A 27,945-nucleotide genomic window follows, 5' to 3' on the forward strand; every position below is an offset into this window, starting at 1 on the left:
CACTATGCTGAGCGCAAACAGATTTTAAAATACAATGGCAGATCAATTTCTACAGTGAAGTAATTATTTCTCAGACTTTCGAAAGGTTCTGCATTTTTTAAAAAACTTTTCACAGTGTTGGAAATTGAACCCTGGGGCTCCAGCATGCAAGGCCAGCACTGACCCCTGACCCCGGCCTGCACCCTGGCCCTGAGGCTCTGCAGTGCTGACTTCCAGAGGGGCAGACGTGGGACCCAACGTGAACTGTGGATGGAGGCAAACCAACACCCTGGAAAAGGGGCTCAATTAGTTTGTGATCTCCATACATGCCTTCAAATGCTTGATTTCTGAGCTGTTTTCCATTTGCAAGACTTTGGAAATGTGCTCAGAATCTTTTATAGGAAACAGGCATATCAACCCTAACACCCTGGAGCCTTCTTTAATTGTGTAGTTCTAGACACGATTTTCATTGAATGTAAATCCTTTAAAGGGTTTAAGTTATACACATTTTATTAGGAGGTTAGTATTGGGGCAGGTGGCAGAAAGAGCAGCCTTGAGAAACATCACAAGACCTCTGCCCTAATTGGAATAACGTGCTTCAATTTAATATTGTTTCTCTTTTCATGAAAAATTTAAATTCAAAATTTTTTAAAGTTGTATTACACATATCTATGTGTATGTAGATCTGTGCATAAGAAGGAAACATTAAAGTAAATCTGATTTTTTTTCTTTCCCTTACTGGGTTAATAAAAAACAGGCCAAAGAAATTTTTATTTAATAGGGAAATGTATGGAAGAGGAGGCTTTGTTGTTTTTTTCATCTGTGTAGTGTGATTCTTTTACCCGAGCATGTACTGGACATTACCTTCATAAACTGTGGCCATGTGATAAAGGAATGGAAGACAGAAGAAATGAAGGAGGAAAAGGTGTAAGGTGGAAATAGGGCTCACAGTGGGATGATGTCTGTGTACTTTGGAGAGTGAGTTTACAAGCCTTCTACAACGTGCAGTTAGGGGCCTCGGGGTTTAGTTCAGTGGCATAAGCATCTGCCTTATAAGCCTGCAGTTGTAAGTTCGATCTCCGGTACAAAACAAAAAAACAACCAATTTGGGAATAGTTGCAAACTATCTTTAATGATGATTTTCAACCAGTTTCATAGAACTGCTTCTATACTACCCTGGTTTTTATTGTTTTGTACAGATGTCAAAAGAAATTTTTAATTTGGATAATTCCTTTATTTTTTTAAAACTTTTTGGGTACTGGGAATTGAACTCACAATCTCATGCTTGCCAGGCAGCTGCCATCCCACTGAGCTGAATCCTTGGACCCAAGTCCTTTGTTTAACTGGACCAAAAAGTGACACTGGCATGTGTAGAATTCTTCACTCCTGACCCAGACCCTGCAGCTGCCTGGCACTCAGGGGACAGCGGCTACCACTGGCCACCTCACTGCCACCCGGAGCTCACAGGGGAAGCCAGCAGCGCTGGGGCAGCGCTCGCTGAAGTCACCTGAACGGAGAACCAGGTGAGACTGGGTATTTCCATTATGTAAGTCAATTCCCACCCCCCCCCGCCCCGTTCTGTGCTTGAATAATAAATAGGTCAGATGTCCCGTTGCCAGAAAGAAAGTGCCTTGACTTGTTGGCTGCAATATGAAAAGTTGCCTGTGGTGCTGCAGTGAATTTCCGGTGTGCTTCATACGGGTCAAATGTACAGATATCCCCCAAACATCCCTCTTTCTTCCCTTCAACAGTAGCCCTTCCCTTCCCTTCTCTTCCCTTCCCTTCTCTTCTCCTTTCCTTGTCCCTTCTTTCCCTTCCCTTCCAGTGCTCCAGGAAGCCATTACAAATTAACCACAGGGATGTGGAAAGGAAAACCTGTTTGCTCTTCACCTGACTGACACAGTCTAGGGAGTCAGTCTCCCTGGACTCAGCTCCGTGGCTCACTCATCCTCCCAGCCCCCTGTTCTCATGGTGCCCATGGGCAGAGCCAGACGGCTAAGGCTGTGTGGTGTGGTGGGCACTGCAAATAGGCCTGCTCTGTCTGTACAACCTTTATTTAAATGAGCCTGCAGAGCTGGAAGCTGGACCAGGAAGGGGTATTCCACGAATGCCCAAGCAGTCAGGCAGGCTCTACATTTAGGAAAGGGAGATCAGTGGATAGCGAGGTGAGGTGCAAGGGGACTTCCCAGTCACACAGTGGCTTGCTGGGGCTGCCCTGGCACCCGATGCTGGATTGTGGCCTCCGGAACAGAAAGCTCAGTCCAGAGTCTGCTCCTCCAGTCTGCGCTGCATTCCAGCCTCCAACCCCTGAACCAACCCCTTTCTGCTTCCCCCACAATTGTACCTGGCTGAGGCAGCCTGTGGTCACTGTCACTTCTGTTGGTTTTTCCATCTGACTTGGCCTCACATACAGAAATCTATCAAGCTGCAAAGACAGAGAGGGATGAACTAATAAGAAGGGAATTACAACAACTCTTCGACAGCCATCAGCCAGAGATACACTTAATATAGGAGAATGCAGAGGGTTGCTTACCTAACTTACTTTGATGATTGCAGAGAATTAATTGCTTCTTTTAAATGTGGGAGAACTTACTTGGAGAATAGTAATGATAAACACAACTTCCAAAAAGAAAAATAATATGTAGCTTCCAAAATACAGGGGAGGCTGGGCAGGGTGGCACACACTTGTAACCCCAGCACTTGGGAGGCTGAGGCAGGAGGATCGTTGTGAGTGTGAAACCAGTCTGCACTACAAAGTGAGCTCAAGGCCAGTCTGAACTGCATAGCAAGACCCCACCACAAAAAGACCAAAAAAAGATAAAATGCACAGCAATACTGTTATGGATTAAAAACTGGTGGTCCGTTTAATACCAGCTGAATTAAATCAGCATGATGCTGCGTGTAGATGGCCCACCTGAGGACTGTTACAGCATAAAAGGAGACATGGAGAGGAACAGCGAGGCGTTGTGGGTTCTCCTAAGTGTTTGGAGCCATTGGTTCTCCTGGAGGAGATTGTCTTGCTGGCTCCCCCGATGGATTTGCCCATTATAATCAGAGGAGCTTGGGACCTTCTCGCTGAGAGTGGCCATGCTTCGCTGTGGGGGAGCTCTGGTCCTTATGTTGAGCATTGCTTCCTTGCTCTGTAGGGGAAGATGTGTGCTGTTTAATCTCCAGGAGAAGCTCGTCATGCTGGCTTCCTGACATGCACTCAAACTGTTCTCATCATCGGAGGAGCTCAGGACCTCACTGTCACTGAGGATGGCCGTGGTACCTTACAGGGAAACCCTGGTCCTTATTTTGAGGCATTGCTTCTTAGCTTCAGTGTAGAAGCCTCAACCTTCTAGGACAGCTCCTTCACCCCACTGGCACAGACTTTCCAGCTTCCACTGCTGAGCTTTGGGCCTTCCCGATGCAGATCCATGAAGTAGACCTGTTATGGGTTCTAGACCTCCCGTCGGACTCATGCAGGACATTGCTGTGAGATCCAAGCCCTTGACTGGATTTTCTAGGTCTTTAGTTTTGTGAACAGATTCCCTGCTCTTACTTGTATTTAACTCAGAGTGATCACCATAAAACAGTATTATAAATTCTGTGTCTTGTATGTAATTGTTCTCTTTGCAACCCCAACTACAACAAATATCTTCTATATTGTTGACTATGTTCACAATTTTTGTTTTTTGAGGCAGGGTCTGACTATGTAATCCAAAGTGGCCTTGAACTCACTATGTGGCCCAAAAATAACCTTGAACTTGCAACAATCCTCCTGCTTCAGCCTCCCAAGTGCTGGATTACAAGTGTGTCCTATCATGCCTGGTGAGAATTTTTTTTGGACTGTATTCCTACAAAATATGACTACTGACTCCGATCAAAGCTAATACAGAAGACAACAGATATACATCAGGATTTAAAGGGTATTATCCCAGCCAGCACAGAAATGCAAGCCTGTAAGCTCAGCACTCAGGAGGCTGAGACAGGAGATCACCAGTCTGGGTTACATGGTGAAACCCTATTTCAAGAGGAAAAAAAAATGTATTCAGGAATTTTCAGAGACAGTTTTCTTAAATGCACAAGGAAGCTTCAATTTCACAAATGTTCGTGGGTAGGAAGATAATAGTGTGAATGAGTTTCATGAGAAGAGAGACGTTTTTCTTTGGATGAAAAGATGGGAGGGAGGCAGCTTTACAGGGGAGAAACCTGGCACGTGACCCCCCAAGCCAGAGGGTGGAGTCAGCGTCAGCAGTGAGGGTTCAGGTGGACGGTCTGTCCCTCTGATGTAAAGTAAGGAGATCACCACCTACTGTCCTCCGCAAAACCACAATTCTGGCCTAATGATGAGGAGACACCACCCCCAGGGGAGGAGAATTCCACCTTTACCCGCTTTCCTCAAAATGATCAAGGTCATGAAAAACAAAGGAAGTCAGACAGACTCTCACAGGCAGGAGAGCTGATGGACACAGTGGGCCTAATAATGTGGGATCTTGATGAGACCCTGAACAGAAACATAAGAAAATCAAGGGCTATGGGACAGATCTCAGTGGCCGAGTCCATGCTCAGGGGCCCCGGGCTCTACCCCCAGCATTCCAGGAATAAAGACATGAATAAGAATCTGAATAAAATATGGACTTTTGTTAGTAAAAATGCATCGCTATCAGCTCATTGTCTGTGGGGAGCGTCCCATCCCAAGGAGCGATGTTACTAACAGAGGAAAAGGAACCAGCTGCACCACACTGTCATCATAATTCTGTAAATCTAGAGCTTTTCTAAATAAAAATGTCACTGAGGGGAAAAAAGAGGCTTTTATGATCATAAGAGGAAATTTAACCAAGAAAAATAAGCCAGTGGTTGGATATCCAAACTCTGAGCAACTGGATGTTATTTTTTATTTAACTATTGCAACAAAGAGGAGCTTGAAGAGGGTTGAGGATGCTTCGAAAGTTTCGCTTGAGCAGCTCTGCATCTGTAAAGCACGGCCACAACTTTAACACGTCAAATGACATAAAAAGCAAAGCAGCAGTGTGATTGCTCATTAATTCTGCACAGATTGTCTAGCGATTGTGGTGCACGGTGGGGGGCTTTTTCTCATGCTAATACCTCAGTCATGTTCCTGTTTCTTGTATTTATTCTCGTCATTAGGCTTCATTTTTAAAATGTATTCTTACCAGTACCTGTTTGCAGGACATAATGATTGCGTTCATCGCAGAGGATTGGTACATCGTGTAATTAACACATTTTAATTCTTTTTACTTCCCCTTCCTTTCCCTTCCACCTCCCTCCCTCCATCTCTTGGTCTCTTTCCCATTTGCAGTTTGTAGGAGAAAATGCACGTGTGCGCGCGCGCGTGCACACACACACACACACACACACACACACACACACACACAATGTACTTTTAATAGATGAAATAGCCACATTGTCTGATATTTCTTTGGATGCATATTCAACTGGAAGAGTCACATGAAGATTTCCTTACATGATATTCTAAAAACTTGCCTGAAGAAATTCATCCTAACAATAAAATGAAGCATGCAAAAGCACTGCGCTTCACATAGAACCAGGATACATGAACTCTCCCATGCTGGGATCTCTGTCTTATTAGATCATCAAAAAAAAATCAAAATATCACCTCAACATCTCAATTTCCTCCCACCTCACTAGGCTTACACTCACTGGGACTAACTCATGTCTCTAGAGACCTGTACTCTGGCCCATCTAAAAAGGAAAAAGGGAATGATTATTTTAAGCCCACCTTGGAAAAGTGAGATATCTTGAAAGTCAAAAGTTTCAGCTACAAAAAAGCAGAATGGAGAGACAGCTGGAATTCTTTCCAGAAACTGTAGTAGAAAAAAGTGCAATTGGAAGATAAGGTCAGCCTGCAGCTGTTGACCCAGCCGGGTGGGAAATAGGATCAACCAGAATAAAGAATGTGCAGATCCCCCAGCAACGGGGGCAGAAGAGGGGGAAGGAGGGGGGAGGGAGAGGCATTTATGTAATTCCTACCATGCACCAGATCATGCTGATGAGTTGGCTTCCTTACCCCATGAGATCCTTAAAGTAGGTCCCTTTACACCTTAGGAAGCCACTTAGAGATGGCATTGATAAGAGCCACTAGCTCAGAAGGGCCATCTATAGCCTTTGAACTGCAAGGTGGACAGTCCCTGCTTTAGTGGCATTTCCTGTGCCGTGCCCTCCGTGTAGACCTTGGATGGCTGTCATTTGCCGTGAGGAATTGCCACATCTTTTTAATAAGTGCTTTTGCTGTCTTTTGGCAGTGGTTTGCTACTCATGCAGGCTGATGTCAACAGACATCAACAACTAAACCAAAAGCCAGATTTCTTTTGCTGGCAGCTCTTCTGTCTGAGACGGAAGTCTCTAGCAGGCGTAAACCACCATGTTTATCACAAGGCAGCAAGCCACAGATGCTAATTACACCCCCACCTCTGTGCTCCACTTCTGTGCTGCGCTCCCCAGCTAGATCTGCAGCTACGCGGATAGGTGCAGAAGGCAGAGTCCGAACACGCAGCATCTGCCCCTGCCTGCCCAGACTCCTGCCCCGGGGGACAGCTGCAGAATGACTGCTGGGCTGCACAGTGTTGTTCTGTGATCACAGGCAGACACAGCCCTAGAGAGTCAGAACCAAGAGCTCTTCGGCCCTGGCATTTGCATAATAAACACTGTGTGTGTTTTAGAACTTTGGAATTAATCTGTGGAGGGAACACGGAGAAACGTGAGTGTGAGCTCTGCCTATGTAAAGTTGAAGGCACCCTGAGAGGAAAGGACAGGTAGAAAGACAAAGAGTTGGAGCTGTTTACTGAAGGTCTTGTTTGCATATTTTAAACCACCAGTGTGTACCGTGGTGACAAAGTTAAGTGATACGCCAAAAGATATTTACAAATCATTTATTACCACCCAGGGTTCTGCAGCAAAGGCCAGAAAGCAACATGGCCTAGGGGCACTGATTGTATTTTTTCTCACTCCTTTGTTGCCGCTCCAAGTTGAAATCAGTTGTGACTTAGCAGCGTCTCAGGAGGTTCTCAAATGCGAGCATAGACATTCGGCAAGAGAGGTTCATCTGAAGGGAACCTGGGCTGAATCCAACCGCATAAACAAAGGCTGGCAGGAGCCAAGCTCAGAGCTCATCTCCACAACCAGCCACACAGGTATGAGGAGCAGAGTGGCATCGTCACACATAGCACACTCTATCACGGCTCTGATGCCAAAGACGCCAGGGCTGCAGCTAGCTGGCGGAGGGCAGACTGATCAGTGCTGGTCCTCAACCATGGCCGGGCAGCCCCTGGATTTTCCTGATTCTCCCTCAGCATACTTTTTGTGGCATTTTTTGATTTGTTTTGTAGAAGGCTTCCCCTGGAGAGGAGATTCTGAAGCAAAAATTTCAGAACATAGTGTTCCAATAACAGGTCTTGGCTGCAGCTGGAGAGCTGTCAGGGTCCCTCCTGGGGCTCAGGGTAGAGTTGGCAGCAGATGAAGGAGATGGGGACAGGCATCCCCAGACACACGGGGTGCCGGGAAGACATGGAGCCACCGCTTTCTGAGTAAATTTTCTTCTTCTGTGTGTTAAATCCAAGGAACTCCCTAAAACTGTTAGAACCCCACATGCTTTTTCTCCCGATGACATTTCAGCCGTAGAGGGATGGAGGTTTCCCATGTTCCTAAGGATGCTTTTTTAGTCACAGGTAGAAGTTGAGTTTTTCCCAAATGAACTTGTGTCACAACTAATTGATTTCTGAAAGCACCCTTTAATACCTGTGCATTCTAAAAATACTGCTGGAATGTTATTTTTCCTTCAGATTTATAAGCCTACCATTCAAAATGTTTCCCGTCCTTGTAGAATTTAGCCCAGAATGGAGGACTGTGCTGCGACAGGGTGAGCTCTTGGTTCAGACTGCCTGGTTTCAACCAGCTGTGGGGGCTAGTTCAGAGAGACTGTCACTGTCACAGCAAAGGCCTCGCTGGACATGGTGGCCCATGCTGCAATCCCAGCCACACAGCGGGTGAAACAGGAGCGAGGCCAGCATGAGCAACCTAAAGAGTCCCTGCCTCAAAATAAAAAAATTAAACAACAACAAACACCAAGTCCTGGATTCAATCCCTGGTACCACAAAAAAAAAAAAAGGAAAATTCTTTTACTTAAAGACAGTTATGCTAATCAGTATTCAAGAAAACTTCATTTCAAAAGATCTTACTGAATAAATGTAAAGACATATCCGTGCATCTTTCAAGGAATCCCAGGACACCTCTCTGGCAGAACCTGCTCTTGGCCTAGGGGTGTAGTGAGGGAAGCACAGACAGCACCCCTGCCCCCTGGAACCTGTGTCTCATTTATTTGTTTGTTTGGTACTGGGCTGGAAGCCAGGGCACACTGGACAAGCCCTCCATCACTGAGCTGCCCCCGAGGCCTGTTTCCCTATTCCAGCAGCAGGAGCCAGTTAACAAGCACGCAGGGAACCCATCTGCCGTGGAGAATACACTGGAGCTGTGGAAAAACACAGCAGGGAGAGGGTGCGTGGAAGGAGGGGACATGAGGCCAGAAGGTCGGGAGCCGCAATGTGGAGAGGACGGAGCACAGAGAGACGATGCAAGGCCCTGAAGGCTGCAGCAGGAAGACCAGGACTCCTCTCTTAGCAAGACTGGAAGCAAGGGAGAGGTGTTCTAGCCCAGAAGTCACACACAATCTGTTTTAGCGCCAAAATGACTGCTCCGGCTGCTGTCTTGAGAACAGATTGGCCCTGTGAGCACCACAGACCAAAGCCAGATCAGCTGGACAATTACTGTATTAATCCAAGAAGCCACACCAGCCTGCATGGTGTCAGCAGTGAGTAGCAGATAAAATCTGGTGCATCCCAAAGGATTTGCTGAGATTGAATGTGGGATGTGAAAGAAAAACAGAAGGCAAAGATAATGCCAGATTTGGAATCTGAGTAATGGTATCATTGACTGTATGGTGTAACGACAGAAATTTACTTCAAGCATTTCTGGAGCGCTGAGGTGCGAGGAGGGTCTGCCTCTGTGGAGGACTGCCTTTCTGCTTTGTGAGCAGGCAGCCTCTCGCTGTGTCCTTACAAGGTGAAAAGCACCACTTGTGTCCTTCCTATTTTAAAAAGACTCTATTCCCATCAGACCAAGGCTCTTCCCAAGGCCTGGTTTACCTTTAGTCACCTCTTTCAGGGTGCTATCCCCAGTACAGTCTCTTGTTGGGGGAAGGAGGGTGTTAGGATCTCAACACAGAAATTTCTTTAAAAGGAAGACATACTTCAGTGCGTAACAGCTGTAAAAGATGGAGCGATCCCTTCTGCAAGGCGCAGTACAAAAAGTGAGTTTTGGGGGAAGGGGCAAGGATTCTAAGTCAGTCGTGTCACGCTTGAAATGCACGGGACACATAGCATCTCTGCCGCCAAATGAAGACAACATGAAAGGGAGAGAGCTGACCCACCATGCTGACAGTTAAGATAGGCAAGAAAGGAGACTGAGAACAGTCTCGGATCGCACGAATCGGCTTTCTGTGAGATAGTCATATTAGAAGGAGGGAGTTCTATTTTGGCTTATTGTTTCAGAATTTCAGTCCATATTTGCCCCCTTGCCTCTGGGCATGAGATGAAGCAGAACATTATGGTGGTGGAAGAAGAGAGAAGTGGGAAGCAAAGAGGGACAGGAGGGGGCCAGTGTCCGACATCACCTTAGAGTGTGTGTCCCCAGTGACTTCACTTCCTCCCACCAGCCACACCTCCTGTGGGTCAAACACCTCCCAGTACATCCCAGCTTGGCAACCAAGCCTTCAACACACGCAGCTTTGAGGAACATTTAAAACTAAAACTATAGCACAGATGTACAAGATATTTAGGATTCAAACTATAGCCCATATAAAGATCCCTGTGAATCTTTTTCCTTTTTATCGGTACTGGGGATCGAACTCACAACTGCCTGCTTGCAAGGCAGGCACTTATGCCGCTGAGCTAAATCCCCAGCCCCCATCCCTGTGACTCTTGATAACAGTCGACTCCATGGGCCCGAGCTTGGCTAGAGAAGGTTCTAGAAAGAGTGAAGATGGTGTATTTGACACACAATTGTCTTGCAAATGGAGAGAAATGATACTGTGAGTGACCGGACTTGTGCAGCCTTTCCTAGGGAAAAACATCACACTTGCATGCAGATGGGAGTAAATTAAAACAGGGAAGAAGGGTGAAAATGGTGAATCTGTTATTCTTCTCTCTAGATGACTCAACTTTTTCTTTTCTTTGTGGTATGGGAGCTAGAACTCCAACATTTGTGACATGCTAAGCCTAAATGCTTTTACTACTGATCCACAAACAACCCCACAGCCCCAATTTTTTCTTCTTGCTTTGAAGACAAATAAAATTCTCTCTTTTGAACTACAAACCCCAGCTTGTTCGAAGTGGAGCTTCGCAACCCATGTCTCCAGCCTAGCTGTTCTGTGGTCTGCTGCCCCTCCTGAGTGATGGCTGGCCTTCCCAGAGGGCTATCTGCAGGCCCCTCTGAATGTCCCACTGGCTGACCTCACCCTCAACACGAGTCCAGAAGAAAGGCGGTATGATTGTCCTTACCTTACAGTGACCAAAACTAAAAGCAGGGCTTAGGTCATTGTGTACATTCAAGCAGGAGGAGCTGGGACTCAGCCCAAGCAGGGAGTTCCTGACACTGCTGGTCTCATCATGCCTTCTTCCTGGGGGGAAGAAACGGCCTTTGGATTGCAGCTCTTCCTCTCTACAATGGGCCTCCAGCTTGCCATCCCACCTTCAGCCTCCTTCCTCTTGTGATAGGGCCGCCACATCTCAGTGATTCCAGGAGCATCTGAGTGACTTCTTGTCATTGGGCAGGGTCCTGGTGGTTTATGCTTTTTTGACCAAAAAAAGGTCTGGATCACACCATTCTGAGCCCTTACCAAGTTATCTATTAATCAGGAAAACTAAATTTAGTTCCTTCTAGATGATCCTGTTCTGTTCATATTTCTGATGCAGAATTTTAGTTATAAAAATTTCACTAAATGTCACAGCATGTTTTCCTTTAAGGGTGAAGCTTTTTACTTTTCTGTTCTTCCTGCCCACTCCCACCCTCCAGGTCTGCAGCCACCGCCAGGCCCTGGCAAGGCATGCAGGTGGCTGCAATCAGCACGGGGCTCACAGAATCCCAGGAAGCATGAGTGCACTGGGAAGGCCAGGGTCCCCTGGGGTCTTTCCCTGGACTCTGCTCCCTTCGCCGTTACTCACATCTTCTGTTTTTCTATGGTTTGCAGCGTTGTTCTTTCTGTCATCCAGGAGGCCTGATTGGTAAATCCAAGAAGTGCACATTGTTGGGACTGATTCAGACACCTCCAGGCTTCTGCAGCAAGCGGGGATCCGTTCATAATGTCTTCCCCACCCTGCTGTGTTCCAGAATAGGACAGGAGCAACATGGAGAACCTGAGAAGGACTTGGGTGGGTTGGTGCAGTCTAGGAGGCTGAGGTAGGAGGATCAAAAGTCCAAGACTACTAACTGGGCTATTTATTTATTTGTGTGTGTGTGTGTGTGGTACTGGGGATTGAACTCATAACGTTGCACTTACCAGGTGAGCACTTGAGCCACTGAGCTAAATCCTTAGCCCTAATTTAGCAATTTAGTGATACTCTGTCTCAAAAAATTAAAAAAGCTAGGCATGGTGGTGAATACCTGTAATCCCAGGACTTGGGAAGCAGAGGCAGGAAGATCTCTGGGAGTTCAAGATCAGTTTGGACTACATAGTGAGTTCAAGGCCAGCCGAGGCTTCGTAATGAGACCTTGTCTCAAACAAACAAACAACAAAAAAACAATAAATTTTTTTAAAATGCTGGTGATGTAGATCAGTACAAAGGCCTTGGGTTCATAGAAATCTTTGAAATCATCTGGCTCAACCATTGTTTTTTTTTTGTTTTGTTTTTTGTCTTTTTCATTTTTATTGGTACCGGGGATTGAACTCACGACCGCCTGCTTGAAAGGCAGGTACTTATGCCGCTGAGCTAAATCCCCAGCCCCTTGGCTCAACCATTGTTATGTTTTGAGTTATCATGTCTCCCAAAGCCTCATGCAGTCATGGAAGCAGACTTCTAAAGTCTGTGAATGACTCATGGGCCAATGGGATTATGGTGTGAGTGCCTGCATACAATATAAGGGACAAAAGTCTTCTCTCCACGCTCCTCCCCTTTTGTTCTTATTACTTGTCTGTTTTCCACCACCATGAACTGTTGCTTTTCTGCCATGTCCCACTCTTCCTTGGAACCAGCTGATTATGGACTGAAACCTCCACAAACTGTGAGTTAAATAAACCCTTCCTTCGTTTACTTTGGGAGTCAGGTATTTTGTCCCAGCAAGGAGAGAAAAATCACCAAGACAATTGTCAATCTCAAGTTATTTGTGGGATGAGGGACACCTAAGGAAATGCTAAAATTTAACCTGGCCCAAATCTGTATCATGAAACAGATGAGGACTCTCTAGGCTCCTTCTCAGACATCAAGTCACTTAATGATAACAAGGCCAAGATCTGGAGGCTCCTGTCTTCAGAGGTTTCTCTGATGTTTCCAGACACAAATAAAACTCAGCAGGCAGCCAGCAGACTGACTCTTAGGGACTCCCAGGTCAGAAGCTCTTTGCCTGCAGCCAGGCCTCCCAGCCCTGTGAATTACTCTCTCTCTTCAGGACTCACCACTGTGCTATTCAGATATGGCACCACCGTTCAAGATTCTCCCACAATGCATCATCCCAAATTGATTTTTCTCAATTTGCACCCAGCTTTATGAGGTTCTGTCACCTGGGAGAGAGCTGCAGCTCAGAGGTTAAGTTACAAGGTCAAGGTCACACATGAAGGACAGAGAAGCTAGGAATGGAAGTCAAGGTTTGCTCATCCCAAGCCCGTGTTCATTCCACACATGGCCAAGGCTCCTTCAACCCAAACTCACTGACACTGAGGACAGGTGTTGCCGGGTGTGAAAGTTCTCGGTTCCATGGAAGACATGCCTAGCCTCACTACTTGTCCTAACAAGACTTCACAGTCTCTGCCCAGTGGGAAAAATCTCTTGGAAATGCAAATGAAGAGGAGAAAGTTCCTTACTTGCTTGAAACCAGAACAAAGGAAACCTGATGCCTTTAGAGGATGCCGTTATCACAGGCAGCAGCCTCCGCCTGGGGAAGCCTTCTGGCCCCCAAGCCGGCTGCAAGACTTTGTCAGCCAGATGGGACAGGAGGGGATATCCGTTCCCACAAGGCTGGAGTCGCCTGGCAGACTCTGACCTGATGCTTTCTCTTTGTGACCACATCTTTACTGCTGTAACCCAGCCCTCCTTCTTCTGTTACACTTCAAACACTTCGAATGTGTCACCACTCGGGGCTTTTTCTACGTAGGGTACACTTTTAATGACATCCAGGAAGCCTCCTAGTACGTTTCCAGACAATAGTTAGGAAGCATTAGCTCTGGGAAAGGGCAGGTTTTCTACAACTCATTGACAGGACGCGCATTCAAGTAAATCTCGCAGACTTTGCAGCTGGCCTGGGTGGTCCCTCAGCCATTTACCACTCCAAGCTCTGCCCTTTGGTTTCTCTCACTTGTTTGTAATGATAGTGAGCTAACGGGAAATCCATCAGCATAATGGCACTGTCCTCCTGATGTAATACCTGAACTTTACTTTCCAGGAGCAAATGTTCTTTCCCCCTGTTGGTGCATATTTACACTTAGTTTTTTTAGTTAGTGATAAAGTGCATTTCAAAAAGTGAGTATGAAACAAAAGCCAGTAGATATAGTGGGTTTGCCACTGACATTTACAGAACTGTTGACACCGCGCTCTGTGTGCCTCTGGTCTTCACACTGTTCATCCGCCCCTCTGGTTCCCCGAGCAGGAAGTGAAACCCATTTAGCTTCCTGACAGTAGGTCTGGCAAAGGACATAGGAGCAGATGAAATCAAATTAATGAGCTAAATTGTGGTTTTGAAGAGAAACTTTGATTTTGGATTAAGTTAGGCTATTAGGATCCAGAACCATATTGTCTGATATGATAGCCACTGACACATGAGGGTCATTAAATTAAAACGATAAAAATTGGAAGAACATGAAAAGCTCAGCTCCTCGGCTGCATTTGTCTGGGAGTGCTCACTCCCGGCCCCTTCCCAGGAGTCTCGGCTCCGGAGCAGCCAGGTCACTGCGGGACCCCGTGTGCAGCCCTGCTGTGGGGGACACGGTGTTATGTCTACCCATTCCCCTGCCTGTGGCCCGGGAGCCATTCTGAGCTTCTCACAGGCATCTGATTCTCCAAACCTACTTCACCTCGAGGTGCCTGACTCTGTGCTGGCCTGGAGCATCCCATCCACGCCCAGCCCACACTCTGTGCCTAACTGCAGTCCCACTCCAGGAGGTGCTTCCATCAGGAAGGCTCCCCCCCCCCACACCCCCAGAAGTCTGCATAGGGCTGCCCCTGTGGTGGCCCACAGTGCCCTCTGCCCTGTGCACTTCCCTCGTCCCAGCACCTGTCTCTATGTTATAACTTGCCCCTCTGTCTGTGCCTCTCATGGTTCCATTCTCTCCTTCCTCCATTGGTCCCTCTGAGCTGGGCTAGGCACTGGGGCACACTGGAATGGGGCGGGCACTGCCCTGGGCCTCGCCAGGAAACTCAGGAGTTGCGTGCACAGCTCCTTCCCATCTGTGGGCCAACCTCAGACTCAGTACCTGTTTGTTGGTACAAGCAATGGTGGAACCATTCTCAAGAACGGGCTGCTCTGACTTTTCCACGCTGATGTGAGCAGGCCTGTGCTGCATGACTGAGCCACACCCCTGACACATCGTTTTTAAAAATGTGAGCAGTGTTCTTTGTCTCTCTGGGGCATGATTGGTTATACCATCTGCTGCTGTGAACTGTGCCTCAGCTCTCTCAGGGAACCTGGGGAGACTGGCAGAAGGGGTGGCCTTTGGTCCACTACATCAGCTCCCTTTTAGCCTCTGGCAACCCAGCCGCCTCATTCCTGAGCAGACACGGACATTTTGTTCTGAAGGAGCAGCATATGCACCCCAAGTGCCATAGTGTGTGTAAATGTCAGGAATGCCACCCACGAGCTATGGCTGTCATAGCCATGGTCATGTTTCCCACTGTCCTTTAAAGTATTTTCATGCTCTTCCCACCTTTGGGGCTTGCCAACACAGTAAACGACCCAGGTGTTCCCCTCTGCTTGGGAGCTACCACAAACCTCAGTGACTCCTCACTTCCCAGATACCCCAACAATGCCCTGCGCACCACGAGAAAACGGTTTGCAGCAAGTTGGCCTTGCTGGGGCCTCAGCGTGCATTCACTTATTTGACCCCATCCACAAGCCCAAAAGCCGTTACATCAGTTTGAAGCCCACACCCATGTTCAGAAAATGCTTTAACTGGCTGGCCCATTGCAATTGTTTTTCTAGGTTAAAACTCTATGGATGGGGACGATTTAAAGTGCTAAAAAGGACAAGAAAAGCAAAAGTTGAGTAAGCCCTCTACAAACACCCCAGGAGACGACAGATACAGTTAAGAGCCCTTGTCGTTTCTTCAGTAAGAGGGGACTAACCACAGACCCAGAGGCTGCCACCAGCTCTGCCCTCCTCATCACTGGGTAGGGTGGATGGGGAGACGGCATAGGGGCCTGTGACAATATTGTCCCAGCACAGACTGTGCAGTGCATATTCTTCTAGAGTTTGGGGACACATTAGTGGACCAAGATTCTTTCCTTCAAGGGACACACATCACAGTCAGGCAGGACTGGGAGGAAAGCTATAGTATTTAGATAGGCACACTCTTAGGGAGGCTGGGGCGGGATGCAGCTCAGTGGTGAGGTGCTTGCCTATTATGCATGTGGCCCCGAGCTAGAGGGTGGCCAGTGTTCGCAAAGAGAAAAAGGACAGTAAGGTAAGAGGTGTGGGAAGGAGTTGATGCTCTAGGTCACCTTAAATAGGAGTGTGAAGGACAGGTCTCCCTGGGCAGTGAGGTTTGGACAAAGACTTCCCGAGGAGCCCGGTGAGTCAGGAGAGGCCTCCAGGCTAAGACAGTGGCTGAAGGACAGGTCTTGGTGGGGATGTGAGCCAGGAGCATTTGAGGACAAGGAGCCAATGTGGCCAGGGGAGAGCGGCACAGTGGCACAGGGAGAGATGGAGGGGCTCAGGTGTGGCATGTGGGCCTCATCATCTTGGCTTTCTCCAGAGTGAGCTGGGCCATACGGGGATCTGAACAGCAGACTTGTTGCAACCCAGTTCAGAAAGAAAACTCTGGCTGTGGGAGAAAAAATAGACAGAAAGAAAACAAGGTAGGAGCAGGGAAGACACTAAAGGACAATCTAAGATCTCAACCTTGGTGGCAAGAGAAGTGGTGAACCAGGGGAGCATCCTAGATATGTCCAAAGATAGAGCAAAAGCACCGCCTGCCTAGACTTAGTAGCAACTCTTGTTACGCTGGCTACTCAAGAGACTGAGGCAGGAAGATTGCCTAGCCTGGGCAACTTAGCTAGATCTTGTCTCAAAAATAAAAATGAAAAGGTCTGCAAATGCAGCTGGGGGCAGAACACTTAGCAGGTACAATGTCCTGCGTTTAATCCCCAGCACCTCCGCCCCGTACCACTTCCTACAGAAAACTCCAAAATTTTGGCCCGAGCAATTGGACCAGAAGGATGGAAGTGACATCAGTTTGCACTAATTATAGTGTCAGAGATTGCTCAGCTAGCATTGTCTATATTCTCTAACAATGAGAGATGCAAGGCTCCTAAAGACACTTTCCCCTGAATTTCCTGAATCTCCCTAAAGTAGTATACGCAATATGAGCCGGCACCACATTCGTGCAGCAGCTCCAGAACTTCAGGAGAAAAACTGAGATCTAGAGACCATTTTTGACTCTTGAAAGTATATACTAAGAATATACGAGGGCTGGGGATTTAGCTCAGCAGCATAAGCGCCTGCCTGTCAAACGCGAGGTCGTAAGTTAGATTCCTGGTACCCAAAAAAAAAAGAATATATGATACAGGGTTCTTAAAGAATTCATTTTTAGAAATTTCACTTCCTTTCCATCCAAACCTGGTAACTGGAGCTGATAAATGAGTCACATTGAAAATATTTCATTTAGAACATTGCTTAAGGGGGTCGCAGCTCAGTGTGTGCCCTAATTTCAGACCCTAACACCTAAAAAGGAACATTCTACAGTGCTCAAAACCACGTATGAACAGTGACAGCCATCTGCTTCTTTTAATCTGATTTCTAATAAGCTGTACCCTATCCACAAATGAAAACAAATATTTGCTGTTTGTAACTGCAGAAAATGAAACAGAATATAGATTCCAGAACTTTGCTTTTGTAATTGCCTGAGGAGATGCAGAATGACAGTAATTTCCCATATCCTACCCTGGGGATAATGATTCATTTTATTCAGATCTAATTACACATGGTAAAATACTGAAATAAATTAAAAACCTACAGTCAGCTGTGGTCAATTAAAAAAAGAAAAAATACTTTTTTGAAATATGTTTTTCTATCATGGATACTGTAAATTTTACTTTTTCACAGTAATATGACATAATAGAACCCTTCCTAAACTGATTAAGTGAATCTTGAGGTATTTATGTAGTCTAGCTGTGACTTCCAAAAATAAAAAATAAACTAATTGAATATATTTTAGGAGCAGATATGATTTGTGTTCGGTTGTCAATAGCTGATCTGTTTATCAGAATTATTTTTTTATATTTTTCGAAACAGGGTCTTGCTAAGCAGTTCAGGCTGGCCTTGAGCTCACTTTATAGCCTAGGCTGGTCTCAAATTTGCAAGGATCCTCCTGCCTCAGGCGTGCACCACTATGCCTGGCTCTGTTTATCAGAATTATTAATTTGCCAAATTATCTTTACCTATAGTTTAGAGAATTTCATTGAATATCTCTGAAGGAGCAGGGGTATAGCTGGGTGGTACAGGGTTTGCCTAGCCATGCATGAAGCTCTGGGTTTGATCCCCAACACAGCTAAAATACATAACTGAAATTTATTTATTTATATATTGGTACCGGGGATCGAACTCATGACCATGTGCTTGGAAGGCAAGCGCCTATGCCACTGAGCTAAATCCCCAGCCCCATAACTAATATTTATGTATTCATTCTTGGTGTCAGATACCGAACTCAGGATCTTGTGCTTGCCAGGTAGGCTCTGCACTGGCGAGCCATATCCCAGTCTCCCTAAATAACTAATTTTTAAAAAGAAAACAAGCTTCTTGATTTCCAGGATATTGCTTTATTTTCAAATAAATAGCAACCTCTATAGATGAAGGTGCCCGGCAGGGCACACACGTTCGGTCCCCACACAGCCCAGGCTACTGCCACACCAGGGGGAGGCACACGGATGGGGTAGGGGCAGGAGCTTTAGGAGAAAACACACCTGGGTTCACTAGCTCCGGCCCTTACTGACCCTTACACTTTCTCCTCTGCAAATAGGAAACCGAGCAGCAGGCCCTTCCGGTCAGAGGAGTGGAGGAGGCACTGGAGTGTTCGCCCCTCACAGTGGGTTTTATTAGGTACACTCAGGAGAGGACACGCCATTGAGTACCCTGCCAGGGTAGGAGCTTGGTGCCAGGAGCCTGCTCTGGCTGCGCACAAGGCCTTGCAGGAGAAGCAGCTGGAAAAGCTGCACATGCCTCCCTCTGTCCCCAGGCAAAACAAGAGGTCTTTCCAGGAAGCCCCTCTCAGCCGGGACAGCGACCACTGAGGCAACCTTGCCCCCCGCCTCTCTCCGGTCAGGACCAAAGAGGCGGAAGTCACAGAGCTGTGAGTTCAAGGGGTGCAGCAGGCCCTTAGCCCCTTGAAAGGAAGCCTCAGGGCAGCTGCTAAGAAAAGCTGGTTTTAGGCAGGTGAGTGACTGCTCAGACCCCAGCACTGGGAGAATCGCAAATTGGAGCCCTGCCTAGGTTATTTAGCAATTCAGTGAAACTCTTTCTTAAAATAAAAAGAGGGTGAGGATGTGGCTCAGTACAAAAGCCTTGGCTTCCAACCCCAGAGCCAAAAGAAAAAAGAATGGTCTACTTTGCTGGAGTGGACCAGAGAGGGGCCTGGAGCCCAAGCCCTGGGTTCCCACCTGGGTGTGCAGGCTGCGTTGTCCTGGCTCCCCGACACCTGGCAAGCACAGCAGCTCAAGGCCCACCTGCTGCTCCTTGGAGCTCCAGGGCAGTCTTTGGCCCCGCATCCCCTGAAGTACTGTGCAGAGGAGACTCCTTTGGAAAAGCAACTTGGAAGGAAAGCGCCTTGGCCGTCAGCAGAGGCCTTGCCAAGGAAGAAGACTCCCTCCGAGAGATCTGCTGACTTCCCTTCCCCATCCTGAAACAAAGAATGCCGTTGTTTATCCAGAGCTCTGTGGTGTGTGGGCAGGAAAGTGCCAGGAGCTGCTGCCTTGGCTTTGCCTTTGAACTGGCCTAGTGCTGCCTCCCCTCCCTGTTCTGTGACAGGCCCCAGCCTCCTTCCAGCTCTGTTGTCACCAGCTGCCACAGGCCAGCTGCCACCTAGCAGAGCTCTGGCTCCAGCTCCAAGGAAGGCTCTGTTTCCGCCTCTGGCCTCTAGCAGGCATCTTCGGACTAATGTACACACCCCGTCCAAGACCCAGCAGCTCCGAGGGCCCTCCACGCTGCAAAGCCTCACCCAAACCCGAAGTGGGATTTCGGTGGCCTGAGCCAACCTGTTTTGGAATCGGTCTGTCGGGTTCTGTCTGCTGGATTTCACAATCTTCCTCCTCTGAAAGAAAATATGTGGTTTTTCCCAAGTACAAGGTGTGTGCTCATTTAAAAGTGCAGGAAATTAAGAGATTTTATTTTTAGAATTTCACAATAGCTGTGAGAATAATGAAAGGGGTGTCCTGCAATCAGGGCTGGGAATCCTTGATTTAACCACTTGGAAAGTAGGGTGGACATGAGCGGTGGTCAGAATTTTCCGCAGCGCTGTCTGTCAGTCAGTCACTGCTCTGACTGATGCGCGTTGCTTTGCAGGTTTGGGCACGGTCGGGTGGTGTGGGGACAAGAGGAGGAAGGACATGGGATGTGACACACAGACCCTCCCTGTTGGTAGGGCTCCAGAATGTCATTGTCACCAGTCTATAGCCAACTTGTTTTCCTCTTCCCTTCCCATCATGCAATGCTTTTTATGCTGTTTTGTTTGTTTATTTGGGATTATTTGGATTTATCGGTGCTGGAGTTTGAACCCAGGACTTCATGCATAAGAAGCACCATGACCTGGGTTTGTAGTTTGAATCCAAGGCTCTAGGGAAAGTCCAGTGCCACAAGGCAGCCTCAGGTAAGTGACCAATCTGAAGCAGTCTCTTTCTTTTTTCTTTTCTTTCCTTTCTAGTTTTTATGTTATTTTTTATTTAGTAGAGCACGTTTGCAGTGCATGACATTTGAGGATCAGACTTAGTACCCCACTCACACTGGGCAATAGAACCACCAAATGCTAATTCCGGTTTGAGCCAGATTTTCCTGTGAATTCCACAGGTCAGTGATTAAATCTGTTTTCTTCTTGCTAATCTGGCTTTTGTCAGGTTAATTTGCAGGCTCCAACCGCTGAACCTGAGAAGTTCAGAAGGAAAAAAGAAAAGGAAAAATTTTTCTTTTCAAACACAAATGATATCCATTTGCCCATTTTAATCCTCCCAACGTATTTCCACTTCAATTAGCAGCCCATTTATATTATTTTTAGCAACATAAATGTTTTAATGGGTCCAGGAATAGACTGTAGGTTTTCTTTCCCATGTAAATTTTATTCCTTTATCATTTTTATTAAGTAAAAAGGACAGGAATCCATTGTTTTGGACCTAGCTTATGCACTGGACCTCAACAGTCCAAGCTAAAAACCAAAATGGAGTCACTCGTGCCATAGTTCCACGTGACTGGGGTGAAATTAGGCAGTTTATCCCATCTCTGGTGATATTAGGTTTAGAGAAATATTAGCCAAGTTTCCCAAACAGGCCAGTTTCTGTTTGATTTACTGCTGTACTTGATATTCTGTTTCGTTTTGTTTTTCCATTTCTGTTGGTGCTGGGGATGGAAGCCAGTGTTTGCACATTGTGTGCAAACCTCTACCCCTGAGCTCCCCCAACCCCACAGACAGACCAGTTTCAACTGGCCTGATAATGAGGTTCCCTCTGCCAAGTCCCATCACCAAATGGTGACCTATGGTAACCTGATGTTAAGCCATCAGCCATTTTTCTATTGCCTTCTTCATGTTCTAGACTTACAAGGAAAATAACTGAAATGACTGATCTGATTTTGTTTGTTTCTGCTTTCTTTGGCTCCCCCCCCCCCCCCGCCATTAAGCAACTCACCTCTGCTCAGCTCATCAGAACACTGTCACCCCACCTGTGACCACATGAGGCTTTGGGGGACATCAAGACCCAGACTGTAACAGCATGTGCCTGGCTTACCTGCTTTTCTAAGAGAAAAAAATAAAGATTGCCTTATTTCTAAATGTTCCAACAGGTCCAGCAATGCTAGTCCAGGATAAGAATGTTTACCCAAGGCACTAAGTTGTCCCTGAGATCAGATACTGAGACCCCCATGAGCACTAAGTTTCAGCATCTTTTTTTTTTTTTTGTACCAGGAATCAAACTCATGACCTTGCGCTTGCCAGGCAGGCGCTTACACCACTGAGCTAAATCCCCAGCCAGATGTCAGCATCTTAAAGGAGTCTAGCCCACTGTGTGTGTGAGCGTGTGTGGTAAGTAAGCTGTCATACACACTGGTATAAAACGTACAACTGAATTTTGTTTAAAAATGATATAGCCAGCAGGGCGTGGTGGTACAGACCTATAATGTCAGTACTCTGGGAAACTGAGGCAGGAGAATTGCAAGTTTAAGCTCAGTCTGGGCAATTTGCTAAGTCTGTCTAAAATTTTTTAAAAGATGGGGCACTGCGATATAGCTTAGTGTGAAGACACTGAGTTTACTCGTCAGTACCACAAACAATAAAATGAACAAAATAAAACTAACTCCACACTCTTAAAATCCATTGGTTTACAGTGGCAGCCCCAGCCCCCTTCAGAAGACTGCAAAAGGAAACATTATGCAATGAAGCAGATTTGCTGAGCCTCCAGTCTCTCATTTTCTTTTAGACTTCAAATATGTGTGCTTACTTATTGATTCTTGCATTAATTTTAATATTGTATTCTTTCAAAATTACCAAAATCATACATGGGCACTGAATCAAAGTCAAATAATGCATGAGCAAGTATTAGGAAAGTTGTTTCTGTTTCTCCATCATGTGTGGTGCTGGGACTGAACCTGGAGCCTTGTGTGTGCTAAGAACATGGTCTTCCACCAGTTACACCTGCAGCCAGAAGCGTATCTTAACGGTGCCCCCTCCCACTCCCTCACAAGTGTTTCCACTGAGCTTTCTTGGGCCGTGGCTGTGGCAGGAAGGCACAGCTGTCCAGTTTGAGGAACCAGAGTTCATGCTCCTACCCTGCCATTTGGTAGCTTGGTAACTATGACAAGTTATTTAGGCTCTGAGATGAGCCACCCATCAGTCGCACATGGATGACTGCAAGGTCTGTCTGGTGGAATCAGAAAAGTTATTTCCAGTGTTTGGGAAGTCATAATCCCAGGACATGGGGATCCCCGGGGACCTGGCCTCAATGACCACCTAGCACCTGCAACTCAGCCTCCTCTGACCAATCCCTGTGGCTTCCCCAAAGCACCAACTTTTACTAAAGGATCATAACTTTTTAGATGGTACACAGGGTACCTTGAGACTGTAATATTAAATGAAATAAATTATCAGACACACAAGTCTAAATATTGCATGGCTTCTCTTATACAAGAAGCACAAAGAATAAATAAATGAGCAAAATAAAAGAGAGAATAAGAAACAGGGAGGTGAACCTTTTGCAAATGGGAAAGGGACCAATAGCTGGAGGAAGGGGCATGGGAGGAGAAGGGAAATGGATGTAAATAAATTAAGATAACTTAGATACATGTACTGCAAACATGTACTAATAAAAACAAAAATTAAAAAAATAGGTGGTGCATACGTTATACTTCTCCTTCAAATAACTTTTTGGGAGACAAGGAGGTGCTGGGGATGGAACCCAAGACCCTGTGCAAGCTCAGCAAATGCTCTACCACTGAGCCACACCCCCAGGCCTACTAAAAGTTTTTTTTAAAAAAAGACTAGTAGCTTTGTAGCAAATAGCCCTTTAAAAGCCAAATGCTATGTGTCAATGGTGGAAGTAGAAAAAAATTAAATAAACGAATAAAAAGCAGACTGAGTGGTGGAACGGTAGCTTGGTACAGCCTTGGAACCAGGGCAGGAACAAGTGACCACAGACTGCTCTAGACACAGCAGAACAATGGTGTAGCAATGCCTAGGACTCTTCTCAACAGGAACTCTAAATAGCATAGAGACTGCGCAGGGGAGAAAGCTTGCTCAGAATTAGCATGCTAACAAACTTTGCAGTGTAACGACGATCACAGAAACCACACGAAGCCAGACAGGAGGCAAGACCAGGAACCACAACAGACACTGCCCTGACCCAGGTGGGCACACACTTTTGAAGTTTACAAAAATGCCCCTCAAAACCCCTCTCTGTTGAAGGAAACACTGGAGATGCAGGCAGTCTCTGAGTGTGTGGCCTCTGCAGAGGCCCGGCCAGGGAGGGCAGCTCAGGTGACTTTGGGGTGGCTGGGCCACATGCCCTGGAGTGCAACTCCCAGCTCCCTCCGGGGAACCACACTGCCCCAAACCCCAAAGGTAAAAGGAACTCAGCCAACAAAACCTGCCTGTTTCCAAAAACAATGCCCAGGGCATCTCTGGACTCGAGGCGCTCTTGGCTGCAGCGCCATCTCTCAGCCTCCTGCCTGACCTTGCCCACTCCCTGCCTGGTGCCTGCTCCCCTCCACCTCCTGGCCAAGCCTCTGCCCTCACCCCTGTTCTGTGCCAGTGCCCAAAAAGGAGATATGGCAAAGCCATCAACGTGCCACACCTGCAACAAGACGGTCATTTGCACCCTAGCAAAGCCTCAACTGTTGTCACAGTTACTGAGGCCTGTGGGGATCTAAATACTTCCCTGACCTTTCTCGTTTCTTTCTCCTAGCAGCCAGTGTGGCCCACAGGACATAGTGAGGCCACCGAGTGACCACAGATCGCCAGAGTGACCAGGAAGGCTTTAAAATGGCCGGCAATGCCCCAGAATTCAGGAGAGGGAAGGAATAGCCCTGCCAGTGCCTGGACTTTAGACTTGCAGCCCAGAGAACCACTGGACAGTAAAGGTCCATTGTTCTAGCGCGGTCTATCTGTGATCCTCACAGACATTCACTGCTTTTGCTACTTTTTGTCCTCTGACCTAAGCCCAAATATAAATGTTGGATGTCACTCAGCCCCAGGCATCCTTGCAGCTGGTGGGATGGCCCCTTGAGTGACCCCCAAGCTCCCATCTCCAGCAGACAGATGGAGCTTGCAGAAACAAGGTGACAGCATCCTGACTTTTCCTCCCACAGCAGTCACAGTGACTGCTGGCAACATGGGCTCCACGACAGAGGCTGATGTTATAGAAACAGGGCCTCCAGGATGATAGCATTAAAAAATAAATTCCTGGCTGAGCTGAATCCTGCCTCTACCTGGCAGGAAGAGGACAGGTCAAATCTGGGCTGCATCAGTCAGAGGTGACAGCCAGAGTAGGGCTGGGAAGCAGAATGCAGGGGCAAGTGCCTGACTGTGACCGTGAGTGACCCAGCGGGCAAGCTCCGGCCTCGGCCCCATGTGGGCTGTGATCTGGAAGCCAAGGGTGGAAAACTCTTTAGAGAAGTGAGACCAGCCTGGAGAGCAAGGAAAAGGACCTCTCATTTCCCTCACGGAGCCAGGTGGGCCACTTCTGTCATCCTGATCAGGCTGGAAGGCCAGCAAAATATAGGTCAGTGGGATCTGAATTACAGGTAAGCAAGGAACATTTTACTATGTAAGAATATTCAAATACTACATTAAGCATCATGATGCTAAAACAATGAGTAATTTTAATGTAAATGTGTTATGAATATTACCTGTGATACATTTGTGTTAAAAGAATACATAACTTTAATGTATATCCTAAACATTGTACAGGACGTGATTATACCAAAATGCGATTCATTTGGTGCACGCCAGAATCCCGGCCTTCTGAGCACTGAGCGGGGAAGGCTGAAGGTTCCAGCCCAGCCTGAGCAACAGAGTGAGACCCTATCTCAAAATTAACAAAATAAAGGATTGGGGACATAGCTCAGCACAGAGGCTCTGGGCTCAATCTCCACCACCAAAAACAGGAAGACAAAGAAGAAGATAAGAAAAAGAAAGAAAGATGTATTACATGAAATTTTATGTAATTGGGTCTCCTATATTTTTCTTTGTATAACCTGGCAGCTCTAACTGGCAACAGAGAAAGTACCTACTGCTGCTTCACCCCTCTCATCAGCACCCAAGAAATACTCAAAAAGAAAAGAAAGGAAAGGAAAGAAGCCAGAGTCTGTAGAGAAGAGCAGGCTGACCCGAAGGAGCAAACCAGAAAGCTAAGCTCCTCTCCAGCTGCACACAAAGCTCAAAGGTCGTGATGATAACGGTCCTCTCCAGGGACTCAGCCCAAAGGTCCCGCCAGCCTAGGGACCTCACTGTATCTAGTTCGCTGCAGGAGGTTTTGACTTCTTGCATAATTACAACCCAGAGATGCCACATTGATTGCAGCTCTCAGTGCCAGGAGTGTGGTTTGAGACTGGGCCCAGTGCAGTTTTTCCCAGAGCAGTTATAAGGACGTCACCACAAAGCAGAATAGGTCTACTATGGGGAAAACGAGTGCTGATCCTAAAATTTCTCCAGCGTGTGGAGCTGGCTGACCAGCTGGGAGCCCAAGAAAACAAAAAGAGCTGCCTGGCTGCCTTGAAAGGCCCAGATCTTGGACGCGTGGACTAAGCTGTGCTCCAGCAGGCGGAGAGCCAAGCTGGGCAACCCCACAGCGAGAGGCTGGCCATGATGGCTTCATCTGGGGGACAGGAAAGGGTGAGGAGGGAGCAGGGTGGGGGTCTAGCAGCCAAGGACCAGGGCTTCCCTCCCCGTACCTCAGGGTTTCAGGAATGACACCCACTCCTGCACCAGCCCTGGGAAGGGGCCGCTGATCTCTCCAGGCTAGAGCTACAGCTCCACCCTCCCTCAGTCACACTTTAGTTATTATTTAATTTTGCACAGGGAGCACATTCATGCAACCCAAACCCAAACGGAGGTAGCGTACAAATCCCACAGAAGCGAATGGCTATCTTCATTTCTCATCTGTCCTTCCAGAGAGATTTTATATGTTTCTTTTTCTGAGTTCTTTTCAACAGATCTTAATTTACTGCTCACATTTTCCGGTTTTTCTGACTTAAACTAGGCTTTGTGAGTGTGCCTGAGGCTGTCACTAAAGTATAAACCCATTAGGGGCTGGGGATTTAGCTCAGCGGCATAAGCGCCTGCCTTGCAAGCCTGAGTTCAATCCCCAGTACCAATAAACGTTAAAAAAAAAAAAAAAAAAAAAAAAAAAAAAAAAAAAAAGAATAAACCCATTAGATGAGCAGTGCAAAGTCCAAAAAAGAAAAAAAAGAATAAACCCACAGCTGCTGGTGGTATAGCTCATGGTAGAGCGCTTGCCTGGCCCACACAAAGGCCTGGTTCAGTCTTCAGTTCTGCCAATAAAGAAATAAGTAAATAGTAGTTCTCATTACAAAATAGAGTGAATTTGGCAAATGCCAAAAAAATTGGCAAAAGTGAAATGTCATATTTTGTCCTACTTCTCCATACTGTTAACAGTTGGGTGCATTTTACTCCAGGCTCTGTAAACAATCCTGTGTGGCGCTTTTGACCACAACACTGTCTCCTCTTTGGGCAGAACTAGGGACAGAAAAACAATAGGAAGAAGATCAGAGGAGAAAGAGGAGCAAATAGGGCATAGGGCAGTGTGGGCAGGAGAAGCCAGCTAGTCAACGGAGAAGGGGGGTATTCATTCATTGTTTTGCTTTGTTTTGTTTTGTTTTGAGACAGGGTCTCACTATGTAGCTCAGGCTGGCCTCGAACTCAGCGACCTTCCAGCCTCTGTCCCTGAGTGCTGGGATTACAAGCATACACCACCATGGCCGGCTTTCCTTCATCCATTTGAAGACATATTTGTTGTAACCCAAGTACCTGGTCTGTGAGAACAGAGATGGTACAAGAAAATAGCAAGAAAAAAAAGCCCAAAACAAAAATGAAAACAAAGCAACAACAACACAAAACCTGACCACAGGGAAGAATGGATGAGCAGGCCATTACAGCCCGTGACACAGTGACACAGCTCTCCAGTGGGACACTTGGGAAGCCCAAGAAGCCCGAGGATGGGGAAGGGGTCGGAGAAGCCCTTGGTGGCAGACTGGGCACTGGCATGGGGGGCAGGTGGAGGGAGCATTTCTATGAAAGGGACTGCGGCAAAATAGAGACGGCTTGGTGTGGAGGCAGGAACCAGGAGGTCAGGTGCACGGGAGGGAAGGAATTAGGCTTTGTCCCAGGGCAGCAAGAAATTCTCAAAAGACTCAAAGCAGGAAATCAGCAGGATTGGATCTGCACTTTGACAAAGACCAAGTCTGCTGCTGGAGAGAAACACTGGCCCCGTGGAGGGAGTGTGGATCCTGAAGAGCTGGTTAGGGAACCACTGCCTAACAACAGGCAGGAGAGAGAGTGGCTGCAGAGAGACTGTGGGTGCCCCTAGGGGCAGGAGCCTTCGGGTGGGTTCCAAAGATGCTGTGGTTTTAGATTTGGAGCCTGCCTGGGGTTAGAATGATGACCAGGCTACGGTGTGGCATTTCTGGACTCAAAACTCTTTACCAGTGCCCACCCATAATCCAACCACTCTAGGAGGCTGAGACAGGATGCTTTCAAGCTCAAGCTCAGCCAGAGCAACTTGGTTAGACCCTGTCTCAAAATAAAAGATTTAAAAACCC

The 27,945-nt window shown here is 47.0% G+C and overlaps 2 long non-coding RNA genes across 2 annotated transcripts; one reads left to right on the top strand and one right to left on the bottom strand.

The window, feature by feature from the left end:
• Positions 1-2,362: 2,362 nt before the first annotated feature.
• On the bottom strand, positions 2,363-19,753 carry LOC134476995 (uncharacterized). Its single transcript, XR_010048858.1, has 2 exons — positions 19,074-19,753; positions 2,363-2,404 (listed from the first exon to the last, which is right to left on the bottom strand). It is a non-coding gene; the product is annotated as an uncharacterized LOC134476995 (long non-coding RNA).
• Positions 19,754-19,765: 12 nt separating this feature from the next.
• LOC134476994 (uncharacterized) lies at positions 19,766-27,945 on the top strand. The gene is made up of 3 exons (XR_010048857.1): positions 19,766-20,278; positions 21,581-21,697; positions 22,000-27,945. It is a non-coding gene; the product is annotated as an uncharacterized LOC134476994 (long non-coding RNA).

Source organism: Cavia porcellus, unplaced genomic scaffold (genome assembly GCF_034190915.1).
Source record: "Cavia porcellus strain 051 isolate PalLab524CR breed Dunkin Hartley unplaced genomic scaffold, mCavPor4.1 scaffold_7, whole genome shotgun sequence".
NCBI classification, from domain to species: domain Eukaryota; kingdom Metazoa; phylum Chordata; class Mammalia; order Rodentia; family Caviidae; genus Cavia; species Cavia porcellus.